The following is a 27,730-nucleotide window of genomic DNA, read 5'->3' as shown; positions in this document are numbered from 1 at the left end:
TTGGTGCCCAGAGGAGTACGGTAAACTCATCCTGGTGCTCTTCGAACCGTGTACATACACTGTGAACTGCGTGACGTGTTGCACTGTCCTTCTGGTAGATGCCATAGTGCCGAGAAAAAAAAAAAACTGCAAGTAGGGCTGGACATCGTCCCCAAGGATAGATGGCTACATGTGTTGATCCACTGTACCTTCCAGAATGACGAGATCTCCCAGGAACTGCCATGGAAACATTCCCCACTCAGTGGAAGTCCAGTTGCGGTATTGGCGTGCAAAGTCCAGTCTTCGTAGCTAATGAGCAGCAGTCAGCATTGGGGCATGAACCAGACAACTACTACACAGTCTTATAATGCAGCAACGTTCGCTGAAAGGTCGTTGAGGAGTCACTGTTGTAGCTCCTTTGTTCATCGGGCGGTCAGTTGCTCAGCAGTTGCAAGTTTATTTGCCTACACTCATTTCCACATCCGTCATTCACCGCTGTTATCTATGGCCCCTGGTGCACCACATTTGCCTTACCGTCGGGTTTGGATAACGCCATTTTGCCATTCACAGTATACATTAACCACAGCAGCATGTGAACAGTCTACAACTTTAGCCGTTTTGGAAATGCTTCGACCCTTGGCTCAAAAGCCAATGATCACGCCCTTTGGGACGTCAGATAAATCACACCATTTCTGCATTATGATATTGACTGCACTGCGGTCTACGTTCTCCTGACACTTTTTATGTACCCTCCACTGCTAGTGCTGCATCTGCTGCCTGTGAGTGGGTATTCCACGTTGACGTCAAACACAGACGGTGGTCACAGTAATGTAGCTGGACCATGTAATAACTAATGGAAGAAGAAGTGCAATGATATGGAACACATTAATATTTTTATGATAGTGTGTATATGTATCTGAGCTTAATCAGAAACCAGTTTCTGATATGTCACAAGACATAATTGCTAAGTAACTACAACAGTTAATTGTTCCAGTTTGCATTAAGAGTTTTTGTTTATTTTGTAGCTACTAGTAATGACACCAGCTTGCCAACTAGTCTTTCCAGCATCGCGATCAATATAATCAGTATTGACAGGATTTATAGCCTCTGATTAGTTCAGTTCCTTCAGTTGAGTAATCGTACATGTCTGATTGCATTCTCCTGAAAAACCGGATGGAGACAAGTAGCAAATATAACACCCGGTACATTGCCTTCAACATCCACAAGCTCTGAGTACAATAAAGCATATCAGACGAGCGTTCTCACTGATCACAGTCTCCTAATGATGTAAAATTTCATGTGTGGGTGTGAATGTTTGGATTCATAAGAGACAGCTTTCTATACTGCACTCTGCATATACAGTGAACTTATGGTAGACATGCAATGTGAGCATGGGCAGCTGGTATGCTGTGACTTTAATGGGAGGGACACAGATGTACGACTCCTTGCAGATGTATGATGACGTGCTAAAAAGTAATGCCTCCCAATTTTTTATGTGAAGGCTTTTAAGGCTTTTTAAATAAAATAAACGTTATTAATGTTTCACGGTTTATTCTTCACGTCTATATATTTATTTCTCAACATAGTCACCCTGGCGGCGAACACATTTCTTCTGACGAGAAACCAGTTTATTAATACTGTCACCGTAGAAAGTTTGACTATGTTGACGGAACCACAATCTCACCTCGGCTTACGCCGCTTCATCAGTATCAAAACGAAGTCCACGAAGGTGTTTTTTACGTTTTCTACAGAGATGAAAATCTGATGGGGCCAAATCGGTACGGAATGGAGGATGATCGGTGACAGTGAACCAGAGGCATCGGATTATTGCAATGTCGCAGCACTCGTGCGTGGTCTGGCATTGTCACGCTGAAAGAGACGGTGCTCCGTTTGTGCACGAACTCTTCGAACTCGAAAGTCTCTTACTACACGCTGTTTCTCGCGCACTGACATATTTAAGTGATACACTACCATGTTGCACGATACAGTTCGGAGCCCTCTTGCGGCAGAAGGCTGCAAAATATGTAGACATATGGAATAAAGGTGCAGAACGTTAATAAATTTTGTTTTATTGAAAAAGGTTTAAAATTTTCACATAAAAAATTAGGAGGCCTTACTTTTCTGGATGCCATCGTATTTGAGCAACACATAGTCTGCATCCTGTGTTGTCGTTGGGGTCACGCATTCGAGTTTAGGCTTTTTCTGATTACCTGACATCATTTTTTCTCCGGCAGCCAATGAGCGTTCAATGGTGTTTTGAGTGCTCTGCTGTGGAATTCACAGCCAGTGCGAGCATTAAACATGACGTAATGAGTTATTTAGTGAATTTGTCTTCCCTTTATAGTGAGCTGCAATTGCTGAAGATGGTGGTAAGTGACAATAACGAAGCAAGAAACATAATTTGCTGGATACATATTTTCTTGAAGCACGAAGCCGTACTATACACTTATCGCAAACGTCGCTTGGAACAGGTAACACTGCAATCCCCGTCTATGCTTCGAGCTGGGCGGACCGCTATCATTCATGTACCGGACTATAGCTTGGAATGCACTGCTCAAAAGCATGTGGAGCTTTTAAGCAATGTCGACATTTTCCTGTTCAAATGGCTCTGAGCACTATGGGACTCAACATCTTAGGTCATAAGTCCCCTAGAACTTAGAACTACTTAAACCTAACTAACCTAAGGACATCACACACACCCATGCCCGAGGCAGGATTCGAACCTGCGACCGTAGCGGTCCCGCGGTTCCGGACTGCAGCGCCAGAACCGCTAGACCACCGCGGCCGGCTCATTTTCCTGTTCTTTGAGTGTGGGGTTTTGCCAGATGTGCTGAACTGATGTCAGAATCATCTGTTCAACGACAGCTAATTACTGTCACCAGTTTATACATTAGCCGTTTCTACCTCTTGAAGTCTGACCTGATGACACAGATTTTTAAACGATGATTCTGGTGTAGGATATAGCTTGACATGTCCTAATAGTTACTTTCTACCAAGTTCTGTGCGTTGCTGGTGTGGAGGAAATTATGTGTTTTTACTAAAATGAAAATGATTATAGGCATGTGGTGTCATTTCAGCATCTGTCACGTTTAGGATTCTCCCTCATATATAGTAGTGTGATTCTACATGAGAGACAGTATTTACATAGTTTATTCATGCGCTTCATAATTTGGTGCGTAATTTGCTTTGAACAGAATGTTTCATCTTTCCTCTGTTGAAAAGATTTTGACATGTTGGTGGTGCCTCGAGGTCGGGTCAAGCTGAAAGTTCGACTAAGACACACCCTGGAGGAGTGTCGTGTGTTTGTACAAGAGTGTGAGTCAGTTATGTATGTTGCAGTCCACGTTGACTTTCTGAATGGGGTAGCCATTGCGTGTTAACCACAGAACTCAGCCTTATGTAGCTGGAGAGGTCTCACAGTAGCAATGATAATCTTCCAGCGGCAACGGATTCATGTTGTTACAAATGATAGTGTTCGTCTTCTGTGTGTAGGCACTTTTATTACTCATCTATTGTTCCCAGTAAGTTCACCTAGTGACGTTACCAATGACATCCCAAGTAATGGCTGTTTTGACAAGTAATGGTAATTATTTACTTAATGAATTTATGTAACTCCTTTAATGACTGAAGACCGCGAAGTCTGCACTTTCTTAATGCACTTTGTGATGAAAATTTTCTCATACTGTCAAAATCCCCTGATATTTTTGGATGGTCTATCTATGCACAGAATTCATATTCAGTATTATGAAAGAATCATATCAATATTTTACCCAGTTAAGCAATACCTTTAAGAGTTCTACTGAAAAGCTCCTAAGCTCCTGTTGTAATATTCCTGAGGATTCAGATTGCTTTGACGTTATGCTTTGTTAGGAGATCTGCTAAAAGCTCCATAGCTTACGTTGTAAAATTCCTGGAGTATCCAGTTACTGCCTCGGTATATTTTGGCTTTCGAAGCGCACCTGCTACCTCATTATCGGTGAGTAGCAGAGCACACATACTTGGTATACGCCAGATGATGAACGTTGTTGTGATAACTTCTCTCATCGGTTATATTCCGTGATGCATTTCTTCAACTTGCATGCTGATTACAGTGACCAGTGATTTAATCAAAATTTATCATGTGATATAACTTAGCCATACCAAATGAGAAACTGGTTTCTTGTGCTGGAAAGGACTTGCTAAGAGATATTATGGAACTGTGTAGTAATTGCCCCTCTGATGTTAGGAATTTTCGAAAATTTTATTATTACATATGTTGTGCAACTGGAAAATTATTCACTTTGAGATGAGCAAGCCTGTTCCGTTGGATTGCTTGTGCTCTGCTATGAAACTGGCACTGTCAGGCTATTCCAAGAGTTGTAAAGGGCTGTTCCGTCGATACAGCTGTCAGATATCGGAAGGAACACTTCTGGGAAAGAAAATGTGGTTGAAGATCTATTAGAAGAAGCAAAGAGCCAAGAAATGAAAAGGATAGTGCAAAACAGGGGAGAATTGTTGCAGTGACAAGGTATAGCCTTTAAAAGAAGCTTTAGCGAATCCCAGTTAGGAGAAAGCTATAAACTATTTTATGAAAGACTAGAGGCATTTTTAGCCACTACCTGAATTCTCACCTAACTGGTAATAATGAAACGTCCCCTTATAAAAATTTATGAATTACTGTGCTGATAAAACCCTTACGTTATTTGCTTTTCAAACAGTTGAGCAAAACTGAACGTACTCAAGCTTTACTTTCTTTACTTATTCTGATCAGCACTAAACTGACACACAATATTTTTAGCGCAACGTAATCTGACTTTCAAAAATCCCTACGAAAGAATGGCCCTGACTAACAATAACCGGTACCTTTCATGAATCACTTACCTCACAAAAATCTTCAACTGTGCAACACTATGCGCTGTTCACATCCAACTGCCCAACACTACAATAGCGACTATTCCAATAATGCCAACCAGCCACAGACTTCACACAGCACAGTTAGTGATTTTCATGTAGAGCGCTACGTGGCGTTACCAACATAAAAACCTAAACAGCCTACTTACATAGCCCCCATGCTCCCCACAACAAATTTTACAAATTGTTTTGGGCAGTGGCCAATACAGATTTGAAATTTTTTTTCAAAATTGCAATAACAAAGAAATCAAATGCACACACTCATTGATGTACTGTTGGTCAATAGCAAAGATTTTCTCACAGTCCATAAAGACAGTCCTGATCGTTCATCACAGTAAAATTGCAGTGTTTTGCTCAAAGTCTGAGCAGTAAAAGAAAATGCACACGGAAGTAGTGGATTTCCATACAGTCTTGAAGAAGTAGTGTTGCCCTTCCAACGGAAAGACAGTGCTGACTTTTGACATGAAGACAGGTAATGGGCCACAACAGAGCAAACCCACCGCAGAGTCAGTCGAAGTTTTGAAGAATATTGGTAGGTAGGTCATCACAGAGCAGACCCACTGTAGTCCTGGTAGAGATTATGGTATTGGTGGGCCACCAGAGGTGCAGACCCACTGCAGTCCTTGTAGAAATAATGGTATCGGTGAGTCATCAAAGGTGTAGACAGACTGTAGTCCTTGTAGAGATTGCTAGCAGCCATCCGTTGTGACAGTGTGGGTGCACAATCATCACTGAAGAGTCTTGCGGATAATATAGCAAGTCCATGAACCACCACTTGTGCAGTCACAAAATTTTTTTTTGAAATGTCCTTGGAACCAGCAATGCTGTTAACAAGTCCCTTGCTGAATTATTAACACACGTGCAAACACTAACAGCCCCAACTTCTCACATATTGTGCATATACTATGACCAACAGAAACGTGTGCTGTGAAATGTAACTTAATTTGAAGAACTGGTGTCTATACAATTATAAGTTTACAACATAAGAATACAATTACAAAGGTACAAAATACACCTTAAAGAACGTAATAGTACAGATAACATTTATAGTAATACAGGCTTTACAAAAGGATAGAAATAAACATATACATCAGTGTTACAGGAATTATGACATAAGTAAATACATAAAAGATCAGAATAGCTTTCGAAAATAATGTCTAAACATCTTTACAAAGTAAATAATATATTATTAATGCAAATTATATTTGAGGATAACAGTATTCCTCATCATAGTGAATGTAGCTTAGTATTAGAAAAATTCTACAACATAAATCTTATTAGCTAAACACATAAAGACAGGAAAAACACAAATACACATAGTGGAATAACACAAAAGGAAAGGACAGGGTTCGTTTTCAGTGTAAAATTTGGTACTGCAGTCCAACCCAAAACTTCATTCCATAGATCTTTCCTCTTATTTCAACATTTGCTCCTGCAAAAAAAAAAAAAAAAAAAAAAAAAAAAATCCTTTCTAACCCTGTTGTCCCTAAACCCTACTGTTTTGTTCGTATCCTCTTTCAAAATAAATATTTCTCATTGTACAATACTCATTTTTTCCCAAATCTTTTTCATATAACTTCTCAATGCATTCTTTCCCTATTCTTCATAGTTAGTTTCTTATATAGTCTACCCCCTCTTTAGCTAACTTAAATCTACTGAGCTCAGATATATATACTAAGGGACAAGGCAATGCAGCAGCACATAACAAATTAACATAAACAGCAATGACAAAAAAATGGAAATTGGCAAAGCAAGCAGCAGTATATCTAAATTAGCAGAGCAAATGCAACATTACAACTAATATAAGGCAATGTGCAGCAAACAAGAAAAATAAATCCGTAGTAAAACTGCCTTAACAGAGTAATAAAAAGTGAAATTTAGTAGCACTATGCCTGCAAACAGCAGCAGCAGCAAATGCTATAATTTATACCTAAACATGACAAAGCTCAAGCAGAAAAAATGTTACAGTAAAGAAAGGAAATGTCTAATAACTATGTCACATCTTAACACTAGAGTGATGCATAACCTTGATTTACTCTACGAAACAAGTTACCCAGTCATTGGCAAAAATTATGTATGCAATTCCTGTGAAGGGAAATGTCTTTTTGTGCTCCCTCGTTTTTTTTTGGAAGTAGATCATAAAATTGTTATTTACTGGATCTGTAGGCATAAAATATTTATATTAGTACATCTATTAAATTTTATTTTAACCACTGCTGCAGTGCAGCTAGAAACTAGATATTAAACAAAATGAGCAAATATATATATAAAGCAAGGCATGAAACGTCATTCACTAGGCAAATGGCGTCTCCAAAGGCAGTAAAAAAATCTCTCAACTATAAAGACAATAGATGTAAAATGTTTCTCATCATTTCATTAGGCATTTTACAAGGGAACCTCCCCATCGCGCACCCTTCAGATTTAGTTATAAGTTGGCACAGTGGATAGGCCTTGAAAAACTGAACACAGATCAATCGAGAAAACAGGAAGAAGTTGTGTAGAACTATGGAAAAAATAAGCAAAATGTACAAACTGAGCAGTCCATGCGCAACATATGCAACATCAAGGAGATCCCGAGTTCACGAGTGCTGTGGTCCCGTGGTTAGCGCGAGTAGCTGCGAAACGAGAGGTCCTTGGTTCAAGTCTTCCCTCGATGGGAAAGTTTAGTATTTTATTTTCAGACAATTATTATCTGTCCGTCCGTCCGATGCGAGGTAACTGCCCCATAGTATGGGGACGCTACACCTAAACAAACATCGAAACACACGACGTCAGTCGACTAAAGCGCACGAAAGAGGGAGTATTCCTGCTAACGAGGCTCCCTGGCTGGCAGTTGACTGTTCGCTACTTTGGACGAGAGTGCATTAAATAGGTGAGATGTATTCCGTGGGCAATATGAATCCAGAAAATATAGCTCGCGACTTAAATAACAAGGTCAATGAATATTTTCCGAACCCATACTACGGCGCAGTTGCCTCGCATAGGACGGACGGACAGATAATAATTGTCTGAAAAAAAAAGTTAAATTTTTCACTTGAGGAAAGACTTGAACCAACGACCTCTCGTTCCACCGCTGCTCACGCTAACCACGGGACCACAGCGCTCCTACGCTTACACTATCCTTGATATGGCATATCTTGCGAATGGACTACTCAGTTTGTATATTTTGGTTATTTTTTCATAGTTCCACACAACTTCTTCCTGTTTTCTCGATTGATCTGTGATCACTTTTTCAAGGCCTATCCACTGTGCCAACTTATATCTAAATCAGAGGGGGGTGCGATGGGGAAGTTCCCTTGTTAGTAAATATCATAAATTAAGAGCTCCACAGTGTAATCATATGTTTTCAAATTTGAGCGTGTCCTATTTGCGATGCTTTCTACAAAGAAATGTCAATAGCGAGGATAATGGCCTCTTTTCTTTCCACCTAATGGCTTTCTTTTTTCAGGCGACTATCCCTCAGCTAGGCGTCCACAACGGATTCAATCAAGGTCACTTACCTTTCTTACCGAAATTTAAATTTCCGCTACAGTGACAGTTTGATACAAATAAAATTTCACAACTCGAGAAATTACAGTAGAAATGTGTAGAAACAAAATCCTATAAATATAACAGTGTCCAAAAAATTTTCGCCGGCATTGTGATACATTCAAGCATTTACACACATTTCATAACTCAAAAAGTACGATTCTTGGTTTCCAACGTCCTTTTTCACAAATCAGACTCCCTAATCACTACTCATTATTCCTTAATTTATTACACATATACATATTCGTCGACACTTCTTCAATATTTCATCATAATAAATATGTAGCATAATCAAATTCCTCATATAGCATCAGCTTATTGATCATAATCATACCTCAACAGCATAATACACATCGTCGTCGTAATAATAACATCATAACAGATCAATCTCATCTCAAAATCGTCGCAGCTTCTTTCAATAATTTCAAAACCTTCAATAAAGTCATCTACCTCAAATGTACTTTAAAAATCATGATCCCATACCAAATACATCATTCAAAGCTCTCATAGTATCACAATGATTCCGAAAAAATATGAACAGTTCACAAAGTACAGACAAAATACAATTTCATAAGTGTGAAGTTTTCCAACTGTGTAATTACGTAAACATCTGTCACTGACGTAGTAAAAAAAATGTTTGTTTCTCTGTTAAATAATCAGGTAGCTGCGTAATTCTGTGTTAGAGAAATATGGTACCGATGTGCAAAGTTGTATAAGCAAATACCGTATTAGCTAGGGCTCCTTGTGCTTGCCAAACACATGATACACAAAGTAAGCGTGTACCCCCCTGAGGATTAATGTAATTATACCCTCAGGTGTTACCGATTACAGCAATGGAATGAAATGTATCACGGAAAACCTTTTTATCTTTGTATTTCAAAAATCTTTAAACATAAATGTTTTAAGAACAAAATTAATCACTCAAATACGTGCCCTTTAGCGCTAAATGTGCGTCTTGCTGTAAGATAATTCTGTGGAAGTGTCGTAGTTATCGTCCTCCGTAAGCTAAGTTCTGCAGAAGTCAATGTACTTACCTCATCATCTACATCTACATCTACATTGATACTCCGCAAGCCACCCAACGGTGTGTGGCGGAGGGCACTTTACGTGCCACTGTCATTACCTCCCTTTCCTGTTCCAGTCGCGTATGGTTCGCGGGAAGAACGACTGTCTGAAAGCCTCCGTGCGCGCTCTAATCTCTCTAATTTTACATTCGTGATCTCCTCGGGAAGTATAAGTAGGGGGAAGCAATATATTCGATACCTCATCCAGAAACGCACCCTCTCGAAACCTGGCGAGCAAGCTACACCGCGATGCAGAGCGCCTCTCTTGCAGAGTCTGCCACTTGAGTTTATTAAACATCTCCGTAACGCTATCACGGTTACCAAATAGCCCAGTGACGAAACGCGCCGCTCTTCTTTGGATCTTTTCTATCTCCTCCGTCAACCCGACCTGGTACGGATCCCACACTGATGAGCAATACTCAAGTATAGGTCGAACGAGTGTTTTGTAAGCCACCTCCTTTGTTGATGGACTACATTTTCTAAGCACTCTCCCAATGAATCTCAACCTGGTACCCGCCTTACCAACAATTAATTTTATATGATCATTCCACTTCAAATCGTTCCGTACGCATACTCCCAGATATTTTACAGAAGTAACTGCTACCAGTGTTTGTTCCGCTATCATATAATCATACAATAAAGGATCCTTCTTTCTATGTATTCGCAATACATTACATTTGTCTATGTTAAGGGTCAGTTGCCACTCCCTGCACCAAGTGCCTATCCGCTGCAGATCTTCCTGTATTTCGCTACAATTTTCTAATGCAGCAACTTCTCTGTATACTACAGCATCATCCGCGAAAAGCCGCATGGAACTTCCGACACTATCTACTAAGTCATTTATATATATTGTGAAAAGCAATGGTCCCATAACACTCCCCTGTGGCACGCCAGAGGTTACTTTAACGTCTGTAGACGTCTCTCCATTGATAACAACATGCTGTGTTCTGTTTGCCAAAAACTCCTCAATCCAGCCACACAGCTGGTCTGATATTCCGTAGGCTCTTACTTTGCTTATCAGGCGACAGTGCGGAACTGTATCGAACGCCTTCCGGAAGTCAAGAAAAATAGCATCTACCTGGGAGCCTGTATCTAATATTTTCTGGGTCTCATGAACAAATAAGGCGAGTTGGGTCTCACACGATCGCTGTTTCCGGAATCCATGTTGATTCCTACACAGTAGATTCTGGGTTTCCAGAAATGACATGATACGCGAGCAAAAAACATGTTCTAAAATTCTACAAGAGATCGACGTAAGAGATATAGGTCTATAGTTTTGCGCATCTGCTCGACGACCCTTCTTGAAGACTGGGACTATCTGTGCTCTTTTCCAATCATTTGGAACCCTCCGTTCCTCTAGAGACTTGCGGTACACGGCTGTTAGAAGGGGGGCAAGTTCTTTCGCGTACTCTGTGTAGAATCGAATTGGTATCCCGTCAGGTCCAGTGGACTTTCCTCTATTGAGTGATTCCAGTTGCTTTTCTATTCCTTGGACACTTATTTCGATGTCAGCCATTTTTTCGTTTGTGCGAGGATTTAGAGAAGGAACTGCAGTGCGGTCTTCCTCTGTGAAACAGCTTTGGAAAAAGGTGTTTAGTATTTCAGCTTTACGCGTGTCATCCTCTGTTTCAATGCCATCATCATCCCGTAGTGTCTGGATATGCTGTTTCGAGCCACTTACTGATTTAACATAAGACCAGAACTTCCTAGGATTTTCTGTCAAGTCGGTACATAGAATTTTACTTTCGAATTCAATGAACGCTTCACGCATAGCCCTCCTTACGCTAACTTTGACATCGTTTAGCTTCTGTTTGTCTGAGAGGTTTTGGCTGCGTTTAAACTTGGAGTGGAGCTCTCTTTGCTTTCGCAGTAGTTTCCTAACTTTGTTGTTGTACCACGGTGGGTTTTTCCCGTCCCTCACAGTTTTACTCGGCACGTACCTGTCTAAAACGCATTTTACGATTGCCTTGAACTTTTTCCATAAACACTCAACATTGTCAGTGTCGGAACAGAAATTTTCGTTTTGATCTGTTAGGTAGTCTGAAATCTGCCTTCTATTACTCTTGCTAAACAGATAAACCTTCCTCCCTTTTTTTATATTCCTATTAACTTCCATATTCAGGGATGCTGCAACGGCCTTATGATCACTGATTCCCTGTTCTGTACATACAGATTCGAAAAGTTCGGGTCTGTTTGTTATCAGTAGGTCCAATATGTTATCTCCACGAGTCGGTTCTCTGTTTAATTGCTCGAGGTAATTTTCGGATAGTGCACTCAGTATAATGTCACTCGATGCTCTGTCCCTACCACCCGTCCTAAACATCTGAGTGTCCCAGTCTATATCTGGTAAATTGAAATCTCCACCTAAGACTATAACATGCTGAGAAAATTTATGTGAAATGTATTCCAAATTTTCTCTCAGTTGTTCTGCCACTAATGCTGCTGAGTCGGGAGGTCGGTAAAAGGAGCCAATTATTAACCTAGTTCGGTTGTTTAGTGTAACCTCCACCCATAATAATTCACAGGAACTATCCACTTCTACTTCACTACAGGATAAACTACTACTAACAGCGATGAACACTCCACCACCGGTTGCATGCAATCTATCCTTTCTAAACACCGTGTGTACCTTTGTAAAAATTTCGGCAGAATTTATCTCTGGCTTAAGCCAGCTTTCTGTACCTATAACGATTTCAGCTTCGGTGCTTTCTATCAGCGCTTGAAGTTCCGGTACTTTACCAACGCAGCTTCGACAGTTGACAATTACAATACCGATTGCTGCTTGGTCCCCGCATGTCCTGACTTTGCCCCGCACCCGTTGAGGCTGTTGCCCTTTCTGTACTTGCCCAAGGCCATCTAACCTAAAAAACCGCCCAGCCCACGCCACACAACCCCTGCTACCCGTGTAGCCGCTTGTTGCGTGTAGTGGACTCCTGACCTATCCAGCGGAACCCGAAACCCCACCACCCTATGGCGCAAGTCGAGGAATCTGCAGCCCACACGGTCGCAGAACCGTCTCAGCCTCTGATTCAGACCCTCCACTCGGCTCTGTACCAAAGGTCCGCAGTCAGTCCTGTCGACGATGCTGCAGATGGTGAGCTCTGCTTTCATCCCGCTAGCGAGACTGGCAGTCTTCACCAAATCAGATAGCCGCCGGAAGCCAGAGAGGATTTCCTCCGATCCATAGCGACACACATCATTGGTGCCGACATGAGCGACCACCTGCAGATGGGTGCACCCTGTACCCTTCATGGCATCCGGAAGGACCCTTTCCACATCTGGAATGACTCCCCCCGGTATGCACACGGAGTGCACATTGGTTTTCTTCCCCTCTCTTGCTGCCATTTCCCTAAGGGGCCCCATTACGCGCCTGACGTTGGAGCTCCCAACTACCAGTAAGCCCACCCTCTGCGACTGCCCGGATCTTGCAGACTGAGGGGCAACCTCTGGAACAGGACAAGCAGCCATGTCAGGCCGAAGATCAGTATCAGCCTGAGACAGAGCCTGAAACCGGTTCGTCAGACAAACTGGAGAGGCTTTCCGTTCAGCCCTCCGGAATGTCTTTCGCCCCCTGCCACACCTTGAAACGACCTCCCACTCTACCACAGGTAGACAAAAGTGAAATGCTATGCGTATAGATATCGTAGTTGTTACGTACATTACCGTGATCAAGAAAGTACTATACTGTAACGTATTGTTGTGCTGTCTCATGTAGCTATACCACAAAAGTTACTACTAAAACATGTTTTACTTTCCAGAAGAATTCAGAAAAACTGTGTAGATGTAAAACAGATACAGCGCAAAAGCAACAATTTAAATTGTGTCACACATTAGTAGCGTCGTCATATAATCATGTAGCTGTCAAATAAACTAACCACTGTGTCATCTGCCATCTCTCAGAAAGCACTTTAAACCCATAATGTATTTTCAAGTCACCCAAAATGTTGCATTACAAAGTCATTAGCAGTACCGGTATATGTTCTATGTATGTAAGCCTTATAGTCGTTACGTAATCGTGCAACTACCAAGCAAGAATGTACACACACAATAACACTGTGTTGTCTGTTCACTATAACAATGCATTCGTAATTACTGTCTAAATATGTTCCCTAGGTTCTTGACTGAATAGTTAACTTTAAAACATAGTTGCATGTTAACAGTTTCTAATTGTGACAAAGCGTACTAGTAACGTGAAGTGAAAAATTCTATGGCAAAGACTAAGTTAAAAAGCAGATTATCTTTCAATAAACGGTTTCACATGTGAAATATGGAGTAAAGCTTTACTCTTCCTAGAATTCAGAGTTTCAACTTCAACGCAATTATCATGTGGTATACGTCGGTAAAGAAAAATGGAATTTTTCTCAAGGTTAGCGCGTAATGGGGCCCCTTAGGGATATGGCGGCTAAGGAGGGGAAGAAATACAGTGTGCACTCCGTGTACATTCCGGGTGGACTCATTCCTGATGTGGAAAGGGTCCTTCCGGATGCCATGAAGAGCACAGGGTGCAGCCAGCTGCAGGTGGTGGCACATGTCGGCACTAATGACGTGCGTCGCTTTGGATCTGAGGAAATTCTCTCTGGATTCCAGCGGCTATCTGATTTGGTGCAGGCTACCGGTCTTGCTTACGAGATGAAGGCAGAGCTCACCATCTGCAGCATCGTTGACAGAACCAACTGCGGACCTTTGGTGCAGAGCCGGGTGGAGGGTCTGAATCAGAGGCTCAGACGGTTTTGCGACCGTGTTGGCTGCAGATTCCTTGACTTGCGCCATAGGGTGGTGGGGTTTCGGGTTCCGCTGAATAGGTCAGGAGTTCACTACACTCAGCTGGCGGCTACACGGGTAGCGGAGGCTGTGTGGCGTGGACTGGGTGGTTTTTTAGGTTAGAAGGCCTCGGGAAAGTACGGCGTGGGCTCCAATCTCAAAGGGTGCATGGCAAATACAGGACGTGCTTGGATCAAGGAACAGTCGGAATTGTAGTTGCAAATTGTTGTAGTTGTGCTGGGAAAGCCTCTGAGCTTCAAGCGCTAATAGAAAGCACAGAAGCTGAAATCGTTATAGGTACAGAAAGCTGGCTAAAGCCTGAAATAAGTTCTGCAGAAATTTTTACGAAGTCTCAGACGGTGTTCAGGAAAGATAGATTAGGCAGAATTGGTGATGGAGTGTTTGTGTCTGTCAGTAGTTGTTTATCTTGTAGTGAAGTCGAAGTAGATACTCCGTGCGAATTGGTATGGGTGGAGATTATACTTAACAGCCGAACTAAGTTGTTAATTGGCTCCTTCAAAAAAATGGCTCTGAGCACTATGGGACTTAACATCTGAGGTCATCAGTCCCCTAGAACTTAGAACTACTTAAACCTAACTAACCTAAGGACATCACACACATCCATGCCAGAGGCAGGATTCGAACCTGCGACCGTAGCGGTCGCGCGGTTCCAGACTGAAATTGGCTCCTTCTACCGACCCCCAGACTCCGATGATATAGTTACTGAAGAGTTCAGAGAAAATTTGAGTCTCGTAACAAATAAATACCCCACTCATACGGTTATAGTTGGTGGGGGCTTCAACCTTCCCTCGATATGTTGGCAAAAATACTAGTTCAAAACCGGTGGTAGGCAGAAAACATCTTCCGAGATTGTCCTAAATGCTTTCTCCGAAAATTATTTCGAGCAGTTAGTCCACGAACCCACGCGAATTGTAAATGGTTGAGAAAACACACTTGACCTCTTAGCCACAAACAATCCAGAGCCAATAGAGAGCATCATGAGTGATATAGGGATTAGTGGTCACAAGGTCGTTATAGCTAGGCTCAATACCGTTTCTTCCAAATCCACCAGAAATAAACGCAAAATAATTTTATTTAAAAAAGCGGATGAAGTGTCACTAGAAGCCTTCCTAAGAGACAATCTCCATTCCTTCCGAACTGACTATGCAAATGTAGACGAGATGTGGCTCAAATTCAAAGATATAGTAGCAACAGCGATTGAGAGATTCATACCTCATAAATTGGTAAGAGATGGAACTGATCCTCCATGGTACACATAACAGGTCCGAACGCTGTTCCAGAGGCAACGGAAAAAGCATGCGACTTCAATGCGAGATGCCTTTAATAGGTTCCACAACGAAACATTGTCTCTGAATTTGGTAGAAAATCCGAAGAAATTCTGGTTGTATGTAAAGTACACAAGCGGCAAGACGCAGTCAATACCTTCGCTGCGCAGTTTTCCGAAATTCCTTCACCAGGGAAGACGAATGGAATATTCCAGAATTTGAAACACGAACAGCTGCTAGCATGAGTTTCTTAGAAGTAGGTACCTTAGGGGTTGCGAAGCAACTCAAATCGCTTGATACGGGCAAGTCTTCAGGTCCAGATTGTATACCGATTAGGTTCCTTTCAGATTACGCTGATACAATAGCTGCCTACTTAGCAATCATATACAACCGCTCGCTCACCGATAGACCTGTTCCCGCAGATTGGAAAATTGCGCAGGTCGCACCAGTGTTTAAGAAGGGTAGTAGGAGTAATCCATCGAACTACAGACCTGTATCATTGACGTCGGTTTGCAGTAGGGTTTTGGATCATATACTGTATTCAAACTTTATGAATCACCTCGAAGGGAACGATCTATTGATACGTAATCAGCATGGTTTCACGAAACATCGTTCTTGTACAATGCAGCTAGCTCTTTATTCGCATGAAGTAATGGCCGCTAACGACAGGGGATCTCAAGTTGATTCCGTATTTCTAGATTTCCGGAAAGCTTTTGACACCGTTCCTCACAAGCGACTTCTAATCAAGCTGCAGGCCTATGGGGTATCGTCTCAGTTGTGCGACTGGATTCGTGATTTCCTGTCAGGAAGGTCACAATTCGTAGTAATAGACAGCAAATCATCGAGTAAAACTGAAGTGAAATCAGGTGTTCCCCTGGGACCTCTGCTGTTCCTGATCTATATAAATGACCTGGGTGACAATCTGAGCAGTTCTCTTAGGTTGTTCGCAGATGATGCTGTAATTTACTGTCTAATAAGGTCATCCGAAGACAAGTATTAGTTGCAAAGCGATTTATAAAATATTGCTGTATGGTGTGGCAGGTGACAGTTGACTCTAAATAACAAAAAGTGTGAGGTGATCGACGTGAGTTCCAAAAGAAATCCGTTGGAATTCGGTTACTCGATAAATAGTACACTTCTCAAGGCTGTCAATTCAACTAAGTACCTGGGTGTAAAAATTACGGACAACTTCAGTTGGAAAGACCACATAGACAATATTGTGGGGAAGACGAGCCAAAGATTGCGTTTCATTGGCAGGACACTTAGAAGATGCAACAAGTCCACTAAAGAGACAGCTCACACTACACTCGTTCGTCCTCTGTTAGGATATTGCTGCACAGTGTGGGATCCTTACCAGGTGGGATTGATGGAGGACATTGAAAGGGTGCAAAAGAGGGCAGCTCGTTTTGTATTATCACGTAATAGGGGAGAAAGTGTGGCAGGTATGATACGCGAGTTGGGATGGAAGTCATTAAAGCAAAGACGTTTTTCGTCGCGGCGAGATCTATTTACGAAATTTCAGTCACCAACTTTCTCTTCCCAATACGAAAATATTTTGTTGAGCCCAACCTACATAGGTAGGAACGATCATCAAAATAAGATAAGAGAAATCAGAGCTCGAACAGAAAGGTTTAGGTGTTCGTTTTTCCCACTCGCTGTTCGGGAGTGGAATGGTAGGGAGATAGTATGATTGTGGTTCGATGAACCCTCTGCCAAGCGCTTAAATGTGAATTGCGAAGTAATCATGTAGATGTATGTTATTTATCTCTGAGCCAGCCGGCGCACGTGGCTGCCTGCGGTGCGAGTCATTGTCTGTCTCTTTGTTGGCGCGCGTCGTTATTGGGATATGGGGATCTAACTTCTACAAATTCACCTTGTCGAGAGGGCCCTGCCCTGTTTGAATCCCGCCAGTTCTGATGAAATTCAGGACTGTCGTTTTGTCGGTAGTTTACATACTTTCTTTTTTGTCGGTAATGTGGAGGAGAATTTCTCCCGGAATCGTAACTGCGCGGTGGATCGTTGCGTCTGAAATTATTCTGTCTCCCTTGGCAATAATTATTTTGGTTCCCATATTTTCTGTTTCTCTGATTGTCGCTGTCATAGTCATTACCAGGGAGAGGTGATCTTTCCCTGTAATTACTACTACTCTGCCAACGGTTGTCATACGGGTGGTGTCTGTTTTGGTCACGATTTGCGTTTAAGAATGGCCTTGTCGCGTCCAGATATTATTTCTTTCATCGCGGAATTGTGACAGATGTGACCTGTAATTGTTGTGTTCCTGTTTTCGCGTCCTGCGATTGTCAGTGTCAATTTCCATTTCTTGTAACAGTCCCTGAAAAACTTCAATTTCTTCTTTACAACGTCCTGCCAAAATAATATGTCGTAACTATTCAGGCAATTTGATTAAGCAAATGCGGATGAGTTCTGAGAGGCCGTATGGGTTTGAAAGATACTGATTCTTATGTAACATGTCTTCGAAATATTTGACAAGTCTGGAAAATTAACAGATTGTTCGAAATGTTTCATCATTATGATGCAATGTTTCACTCGGTCTTGTGTAGCTTGAGATCAATATTCTGAGAGGAAGGCATGATAAAATTCTCCTTCACTGTGACAATCGTGAATGACCGATTGCATTCTTACAGCTGGTTCATTCTCTAAGTAGCTACACATAAATTCTAACCTGTGCTCCAATGACCAGTTGGGAGGAAAACAATGAGAGAATTGATGAAGCCATGCTTGTGGATGAATGTCGTTGCCAGAATTCTTAAATGTTTTGAATTTATGTGTGGTAATGAACAGCTTATAATCAAAATCATCAAGTCGGCGAGTCGCATATCGGTCATTGTTACTTCGTTTCGGTGGTTCCATCTCAAAATGCAGTGTGCCTTGCCAATTTCTTTCATAATTTCTGAAATGCCCTGTGTTATTATTTTGTGACTTTTCCGTATTTCTAAGTCCCTCTTCCCGTGTTGGAGCGCGAGTCTCCTCTGAAATATGTAGTTCTTGTATTACCTGTGTCAACTGATCTTGTGCTTCCCGGGTTTCTCTTTTGTACTGTGTATTGATTTGATTTTGATTTTGTTTGGATTTCCTAATTTGTTCATACTCTTCTGTGTCAGTGAAGGCTACGGGTCTTGTGTCATTCAGATCATCATCTACTTTTGTAGATAAGTTAGTGAACTGATCCGAAAGTTCGGCTACTTTCTCCGATAGTGAACTGATATCCTCAGTGTGTTTTTCTGAACTAAGTTTCAGAGTGTCCATTTGTGTTGAAATCGTATCGACTGTGTCCTTTAAGTTTTCCTGAGTTTTTGCATGTTGCATAATCGAATCGGTAGATGCAACTGAGTCAGTTTTAGCTTGCAAGGTGTCGTGATTTTCATGAACAATAGTTTGCAGTTTTTTTATGGCTGCTTCGTGATTCTGAAATGCATTTTCATGACGCGAAAAAATAGATTGAAAATGCTCATAAATTTGTGTTTTTACGTCACTACAGACTTTTTGACATTTCGATTCGATTTTAAGTAACTCAGCAGTTAAACTTTCACGTGTTTGTTCAAGCGTTTGTTCCATTGAGTCTAACTTTTGAAGCTGTTGCTGTGTTTGTCTCTGATTTTGTTCCATCGTGTCTAACTTTTGAAGATTTTGTTCCATTGTGTTAAACTTTTGCTGTGTTTGTCTCTGATTTTGTTCCATTGTGTCTAACTTTTAAAGTTTTTGTCCCATTTGTTGCATTAATTGTAATAACAATGCACTGGTGTCTGAAACATGTTCCTCAGTGCTATTCGGCAGTGCATTGGAACCGGCAACATTCGCATTTTGAAAAGCAGAAAATGTGTCTTGACTTATTTGAGAAAACGGCGAGGACGCAAAACCTGAATCTACAGTATTTGCAAGATTGTGTCCTGTCATTTCGGATTCCTGAAGCGAGCTGTTGCCGACCGATCGATTGATAATGCTTCCCTGTTCACTAATTGTTTCACTGTGTACACCATTATTTGCCGCCCGCTCCATTTCCCTACGCACAATTACCAAATTACTACGTTGAAAACACACTGATATCCTCAGTGTGTTTTTCTGAACCAAGTTTCAGAGTGTCCATTTGTGTTGAAATCGTATCTACTGTGTCCTATAAGTTTTCCTGAGTCTTTGCTAGTGTCACAGGGTTATTTGGTAACCGTGATAGCGTTACGGAGATGTTTAGCAAACTCAAGTGGCAGACTCTGCAAGAGAGGCGCTCTGCATCGCGATGTAACTTGCTCGCCAGGTTTCGAGAGGGTGCGTTTCTAGATGAGGTATCGAATATATTGCTTCCCCCTACCTATGCCTCCCGAGGAGATCACGAATGTAAAATTAGAGAGATTCGAGAGCGCACGGAGGCTTTCAGACAGTCGTTTTTCCCGCGAACCATACGCGACTGGAACAGAAAATGGAGGTAATGACAGTGGCACGTAAAGTGCCCTCCGCCACACATCGTTCGGTGGCTTGCGGAGTATAAATGTAGATGTAGATATAGAATGTCTGTTAATTCATTACACGGTGGTGCTGATAAGCTACGCTCGTCGTTACTATCATTTCTCATTTTACTTTGGAGTCTAGTGTTACGTTTTTCACACGCCATAATTATCACGTATAACAAGAAAAGCACAAACACAACATAGCACTGAAAATAATATCTAGTTAATTGCAAGCGCAGCTGCGAAATACTTGGTGCAAATCTACATGCATGCCACAACTGTTTTACTGTACAACAACGAAAAACTACAACTACAAAGCAAATTCTCTCTATAGTTACGCGCTAGCAATAAACAATATCTACACTAATTGCACAAACTACAAGAAAAAATCAGAAGATTCCAGTGAGGTATCCTCGGCTAAGGGGTCGACATATGAAACGTCCCCTTCGAAAAATTTATGAATTACTGTGCTGATAAAACGTTATTTGCTTTTCAAACAGCTGAGCAAAACTTAACGTACTCAGACATTACTCTCTTTACTTATTCTGATCAACACTAAACTGACACACAATATTTTTAGCGCAACGCAATCTGACTTTCAAAAATCCCTACCAAAGAATGGCCATGACTGACAATAACCTATACCTTTCATGAATCACTTACCTCACAAAAACTTCGTTACTCGAACTACTGCAATACAGCGAGCGCCAATACTGCCAGCTAAATAAAAGATCCAAACTACTGAAGGCACTAACTACTGATAGGCATAGTCAGCAAATGAAAGTTTTGAAAATGTTAATTACATCCGGAGATATTGTAACCTAAAGTTGACGCTTGAGTACCACTACTCCGCTGTTCGATCGCGTGTGTCGGAGAGCACTGAATTACGTAGGGATCCAAAGGGAACGGAGATGGACCTTAGGTACAGAAGAGACTGGAACAGCACATTACGTCTACATGATAACACATTTTTATTGGTCTTTTTCACTGACGCACATGTACATTACCATGAGGGGTGAGGTACACGTACACACGTGGTTTCCGTTTTCAATTACGGAGTGGAATAGAGTGTGTCCCGACATGTCAGGCCAATAGATGTTCAATGTGGTGGCCATCATTTGCTGCACACAATTGCAATCTCTGGCGTAACGAATGTCGTACACGCCGCAGTACATCTGGTGTAATGTCGCCGCAGGCTGCCACAATACGTAGTTTCATATCCTCTGGGGTTGTAGGCACATCACGGTACACATTCTTCTTTAACGTACCCCACAGAAAGAAGTCCAGAGGTGTAAGATCAGGAAAACGGGCTGGCCAATTTATGCGTCCTCCACGTCCTATGAAACGCCCGTCGAACATCCTGTCAAGGGTCAGCCTAGTGTTAATTGCGGAATGTGCAGGTGCACCATCATGCTGATACCACATACTTCGACCCGTTTCCAGTGGGACATTTTCGAGCAACGTTGGCAGATTATTCTGTAGAAACGCGATGTATGTTGCAGATGTTTCGGCCCCTGCAATGAAGTGAGGACCAATGAAGTGGTCGCCAATGATTCCGCACCATACATTTACAGTCCACGGTCGCTGTCGCTCTACCTTTCTGAACCAGCGAGGATTGTCCACGGACCAGTAATGCATGTTCCGTAGATCCACTGTCCCGTGGTTTGTGAAACCCGCTTCATCGGTAAACTGGTAGAACTGCAACGCATTCTCTGTTAATGCCCATTGACAGAATTGCACTCGATGATTGAAGTCATCACCATGTAATTGCTGATGTAGCGACACATGAAACGGGTGAAATCGGTGACGATGCAGTATGGGCATGACACTACTTTGACTCAGTCCACCGGCTCTCGCAATGTCCCGTGTACTCATGTGTGGGTTCATGGCAACAGCAGCTAACACACCAACTGCACCCGCTTCTCCCGTGACGGGCCTGTTACGGACCCGTTTGCGTGCTACGACCATACCTGTTGCATACAGTTGGCGGTAGATGTTTTGCAATGTGCGGCACATTGGATGCTCTCTGTCCGGGTACCGTTCTGCATACGCCCTGCGGGCTTCAGCTGCATTTCGTCGACAAGCGCCATAGATGAGTACCATCTCCGCCTTTTCAGAGTTCGAATACACCATGGTCACAGTTCCTACAACACTACACTATCACAGACGTCTGGTAACACGGTGTACTACGGTTGGTCTGCGTGCGGAGACGAATGCAGAACAACAATAGCAGCAAGCGCTACATGCGGGCACTGCGACAGCTAGACCAAACCACAACACTGCACTACAGCCACACCGTAAACACGGTCGTCATCGTAAACATGTCCCTGCAGATGCTGCTCGCCGACCGTGGCCCGTGTTTGTTACAACACGCAACTGAACGTCGGAGGTTACAATATCTCCGGATGTAATTAACATTTTACAATGCAACAAACGGCACTGATTACGTATTTGTTTATATGTTCACATGTGCTAACAAAACTAACGTGGTTACATTTAAAAAAAACATAGGTTTGTGTTAAAAAGCATACTTTCGTGCATTTTTGTATGGTTTGTATTAATCAATTACACTAGCCCCTCTCCTCGCGTTCGGTCTGTGGAATCGGTTCGTCAATATTTGATGTGGTTTACGAAATATATCCAGCGGTAACGTTAGGTGACTCTCTCTCTCTCTCTCTCTCTCTCTCTCTCTCTCTCTCTCTCTATATATATATATATATATATATATATATATATATATATATATATATATATATATATATCAGCTCATGAAATCCAATATTATAAATTTACTCTTTCTGATGGACACACGTTCAAATCGTCCGCTCTCAAGATTCTGCCATTTCTCTCCGCACATCCACCACTGCTGGTGGCTCACCTCCAACTGCGCAACGCTATGCGCTGTTCACACCCAACTGCCCAACACTGCAATAGCGACTATTCCAACAATGCCAATCAGCCACAGACTTCACATAGCACAGTCAGTGATTTTCATATAGAGCGCTAAATGGCGTTACCAACACAAAAACCTAAACAGCCTACTTACAATAAGAGTTCCCCCTCTGTAGTACGTCTGTAGGAACACTGCAGGGTGTCCACACAGTCTCCAGCACGTTATCGCTGCATTCATTTTGTGAGAGAAGTCTCCATAGCTCGATTGATGGTGTTCATGTCTCGAATAGACTTGTGAAAATTTGCTAAGGGACATCATACACTGTTTTAAGACCACCTCAATACTTGGTTTGTGTCACTTAGTGCGGCATGTCCTTTAACTCATACGATAGTGCAGAATCAGTCTTCTGTTTCTATTATATTTATGATCTCACTGAAGAACTCATGGAACACTCCAGCAAAAAATTATAAGGAGTGGGTTTCACAGTGCTAGGAGCTACCTTTCTGGGTTACTGGTTGGTTGAAAGACTAGACGAATGGGTTGCTGATTGTAGAGTTGGTAGGTGTGTAATTAAAACTGTTTGAATACCACATGGAATCATGTGGCACCTTAAGCTGCTCTAAAGATGTACGACCTGCCAATACATTGAATCTAATGGCTGATGATTTCATAGCCTGCCTGTATGGTGGTGTTGATGACTATGTTCCACACGTGGTGCCTCAGGTCAATTTTAGTTTAAGAGACATGTGGTCCATAGTGTAGTCAAACTGTTAATCAGTTTACATCATCATGACAATAATCAGATCATTTGCGACTCTGATCCCGAAACCCTGTTTTACTTACACTGTTCACTAGTGTGAGAGAAAGTAGGAGTGAAAAAAGTGCGTCTAACAAATGTGCCAGAGTATGACTCGTTAATCATAGTGTTATGGAGTAGAAATATTTGTGGTCCTCTCAATGACTGAAAAAATGAACACCATATATGCATATATACAAAATTAAGGCGAGACAGCCAATGATCTCTTCAGTGCAGGTGCACAACAGTGTCAAATTCTTACGTGAATCGGCGAAATGCCGCTAGTAATGAGGATAATGGACAAGGGGCACTACATTGGTAGAGTGTGGATAAGTCGAGAATTTAAGTCCGACAGGAGGCGTGCTAGGGTATTCCGTGCAGTTGCGATGACCACTGTGTCTGGATGGCGCAGTGGTCTGCCCATCTGCCTAGTAAGCAGGAGATCTGGGTTCGAATCCCAGTACAGGACAAATATTCGACCTTCCTCATTGATTTAAATCAGTGCCTGCGCACAGGCAATGTCGGTAATTCCTTTGTGTCTTAAAGAAACATATGGTACAACTCGACCAAAGGAAGGGATCTGTTGTTAAGACATACCTTGAGGCATCAAGAAATCGTCAAACTGGTAATGGAGGGTAGTGCAGAGCGTAAAAATTATAGAGGGAGACCAAGCTTAAAATACAGTAATCAGGCTAAAATGAATGTGGGTTGTAATAGTAAGGCAGAGATGAAAAGGCTTCCACAGGATAGGCTACCATGGGGATCTGCATCAAACCAGTCTTCAGTCAGAAGACCACAAGTAAGGTAATTACTTCAGCTGTATTTGCTATGTGACAAATATCACAAGTACTACTTTTTTTTATATTATCCTCATCTACATGTTCCTCGGATGAAAATGGAGGTATAAAAAACAGTGCACGCGCGAGAAGTAAGCAGGAGTTTCAGGATAACCAATGTTAGTTTTCGCTGTAGATGTGGATGTGCCTTTTATGCTTCACTAAGAGTATACAAAACACAAATTAATCATTTAGTGGTGATCTGGAATCCAAGTTTAAGAACAATCCATAGCTGGAGCTATATCCATAATAACAACAGCAACTGATACAGGCAGTGTGGAACATGGTGTTAGCTGCTCAAAAAACATTTTATTCCACCCACAGGACCTGCACAATTTTTTTACAGGGATACTCTTTCCCAGCATTCTATTGACAACAGTAAATTAATAAGTGCAGTCATCTGTGTAATGGAGGTAAAATGAAACTCACGTTCTTTGTTTAATTCAACAGTGGGCGGTGTGTCTGCAGTAGTGAACGGAACAGTGCGGCTTGTGTGATTTGTTCAGTCTTCAATACACCTGGAATGTTATTTAAAGCGTAGAGCTTGCTTGCATTCTCACTCTATGGCAAGAAAGATTATCATCACGAAATTGACATACTCAACAGTGATGCCATTCGAGAACATACTGAAACCTGAGCAGAGACTGCCAGTTTCTCGTATTAAACAGTTGATATTAGGTCACTTTCTTGTCTGTTTGTTAAGTATAAATTTTGCAGTTGATTTTAAACTAACGTCCATATGAGCTAGATGCTTGAAACTTCCAGCGTACCTTAGCAATAGATGGAAATGCAATATTAACTAGCTTTTTGGTCTGCTGTAAGGCGGAAGGTAACTACTTTTTTTTACCACTATCATTTCCCAAAGAGCTAGAGACTTTAAAGTTTCGACATAGGTCAGAACAATGATGGAACTGCAGTATTAACACACTGTCGTGTCTGGTGTGTGGCGGAGAGTACTTTGTGTTTCACATCTAAATCCCCCTTTTCCTATTTCGCTTCTGAATGTTTCGTGGTGAGAAGGGTTGTTGGTAAGTCGCCATGAGAGCTCAATTCTCTCTAATTTTTGTGCTAGAAGTCTTTTCGTGAAATAACTGCAGGATCGACCAATGTACTGCTCGACTCAGTGAAGGGAAACTAACATTATCCTGAAATTTACCTTGTGTCTGTTGTTATCTCGTCAAAATGTTTGAAATCGATTGAAACATTTGAGACATACAAGGCTAAAGAGCAGAAAACAATTATTTATATAAAAATTTTAATATAAGAGTTTTTAAAAAGTATAAAATAACTTCTCCTCGCTCCATAGAGATTCCTAACCATATATAAATAGAGCAGTAAATTTGTGCTTGTGAATTTTTAATAGCTATAACAATACTTGTAAAATTTAAAACGAAAAACAGAGGAGCATACAGTAGATAACTGACATATCAATATTTCACCTAATTCACAACCAACTTTCTTGCACTGCTAATTATATGAACTGTTGTGAGATTTTTCTCAACAACAGGTATTCTCTACACTCCCTACCACAATGTATTCCGTAGACCCTACATCTTTAGTTTTAAATTTTGCAAGTATTGTCATAGGTGTACAAAATTCACAATAACAAATGTTCAGGACTATCTGTATGGGATTAGGAATCTGTATAGGGCTAGGAGAAATTATTTTATACTTTTTTGACCATTTCAGAAAGTGTTATATTGAAAAGTATTTATCTGAATAATCACTCGTTTTTTACTAACATAGTTACTCTGAATTGCTAACTATGATGCGTTAGTTACAATAGCAGAAACCTATAATCTACATTTTGTAGGAAATTTAGGTTACTTGCCTTTTAAAGATCTCAAGGGCACAGTAATGAAATGGTTACTTTTCATATATATTTAATGCAAATGAAAGAATCAGAGTTCAGTTTCATTAGTTTTTTTGAATACTCTGAGAAGAGATATCATTTTGATTTATTTATAACTGATTTACGAAAGAGAACGCAAATGTCTTTCTGTTTCACTCACTGTCGTGTATGGCACATAGAGGTTTTCAATTTGAGATGTACATATAGCATTACAATTTCTGTGGTTCATCAGCTACAAAAATTAGGAATCGAATTTGACATAACACTTACGATTTTAATTGAATTTTATATAACATATTAGAGGATATACTTTGGACTTCAGCATAATATACTGATATGTTCTGATGTAGCTGGTTTATAATATGTCTCCATTTGACTCGTACATGATGGGGGCGATATTTACACTGGTGAATGAACCGTATCAGTTATATGGATCTCTGGATAACAGCTGAGTGGCAGTGCCATCTAGAGGTAATGTTTCAATGAGTTTACTAATCGTTTCCTTTGCCTGAAGACGTTGAGTAGGAATTTCGTTGAAACTTTGCTTCAGGACAACAATTCCACTTACCTCAAAAACCGAGAAGACTTTATCAGATATGCTACTGATCCCCTAATATGGTGTGTAGTCAATGAAATGTCAATACTATATCACACCAGTATAACATGAATCTGGTGATAGTGCTGGTCAGATTTTGTTGGATATTTCATAACTAAACAAGGAGAGCAATCTTCAGCTTTGGAAATTACTTGACAACTACAATACGGCTTCAAAATGTATCAGAGACAAGTTCAACAGAATACATGGGCACTTTTGTCAGAAACCTGTATAATGATGATGTCTCTGCGGTTTTCAGTCTGGCATCTGGTTTAATTAAGATCTCCAGGCTAGCTATCCTGTTCAAGCTTCTCCATCTCTGCATAACTATTACAGTGTACATCAATTTCAACTTGCTTACAGTAGTCAACACTTTGACTCCTTCTATAATTTTTACCTTCCACACATCTCTGCATTACCAAGCTGACAATTCACTTCATACCTCAAGTTGTACCACAGTTTTTTTTCTCACCCCCAATTCATTTCAGAAGCTCCTCTTTAGTTACTCGATGTGCCCATCTAATTTGCAACATTCTTCTGTAGCACCACATTTACAAAGCTTCTGTTGTCTACTTGTCTGAATTGTTCATCTTCCACATTTCGTCTCTGCACAAGGCAGCACTCCACAAAAATACTTTCATATAGATGTCTATCACTTTAATTCGTATTCAGTGTTTAATTACTCTTTTTTGCAAATGCTTATTTGCTGTTGCCAGTCTGTATTTATATACTCACTACTTCTGGCATCCTTAGTTATTTTGATGCCCAAATAGCATAACTCCTCTGCAAT

The 27,730-nt window shown here is 41.3% G+C and overlaps 1 non-coding gene across 1 annotated transcript; it reads left to right on the top strand.

Annotated features, from left to right (window-relative positions):
- The first annotated feature begins 24,054 nt into the window (after positions 1-24,054).
- Trnat-agu lies at positions 24,055-24,127 on the top strand. The gene has a single exon. It is a non-coding gene; the product is annotated as a tRNA-Thr (tRNA).
- Positions 24,128-27,730: the final 3,603 nt, after the last annotated feature.

This window comes from Schistocerca piceifrons, chromosome X (assembly GCF_021461385.2).
Source record: "Schistocerca piceifrons isolate TAMUIC-IGC-003096 chromosome X, iqSchPice1.1, whole genome shotgun sequence".
NCBI classification, from domain to species: Eukaryota; Metazoa; Arthropoda; class Insecta; order Orthoptera; family Acrididae; genus Schistocerca; species Schistocerca piceifrons.
The sequence above is the reverse complement of the archived record's forward strand: the minus strand, read 5'-3'. Positions and strand labels throughout refer to the sequence as shown.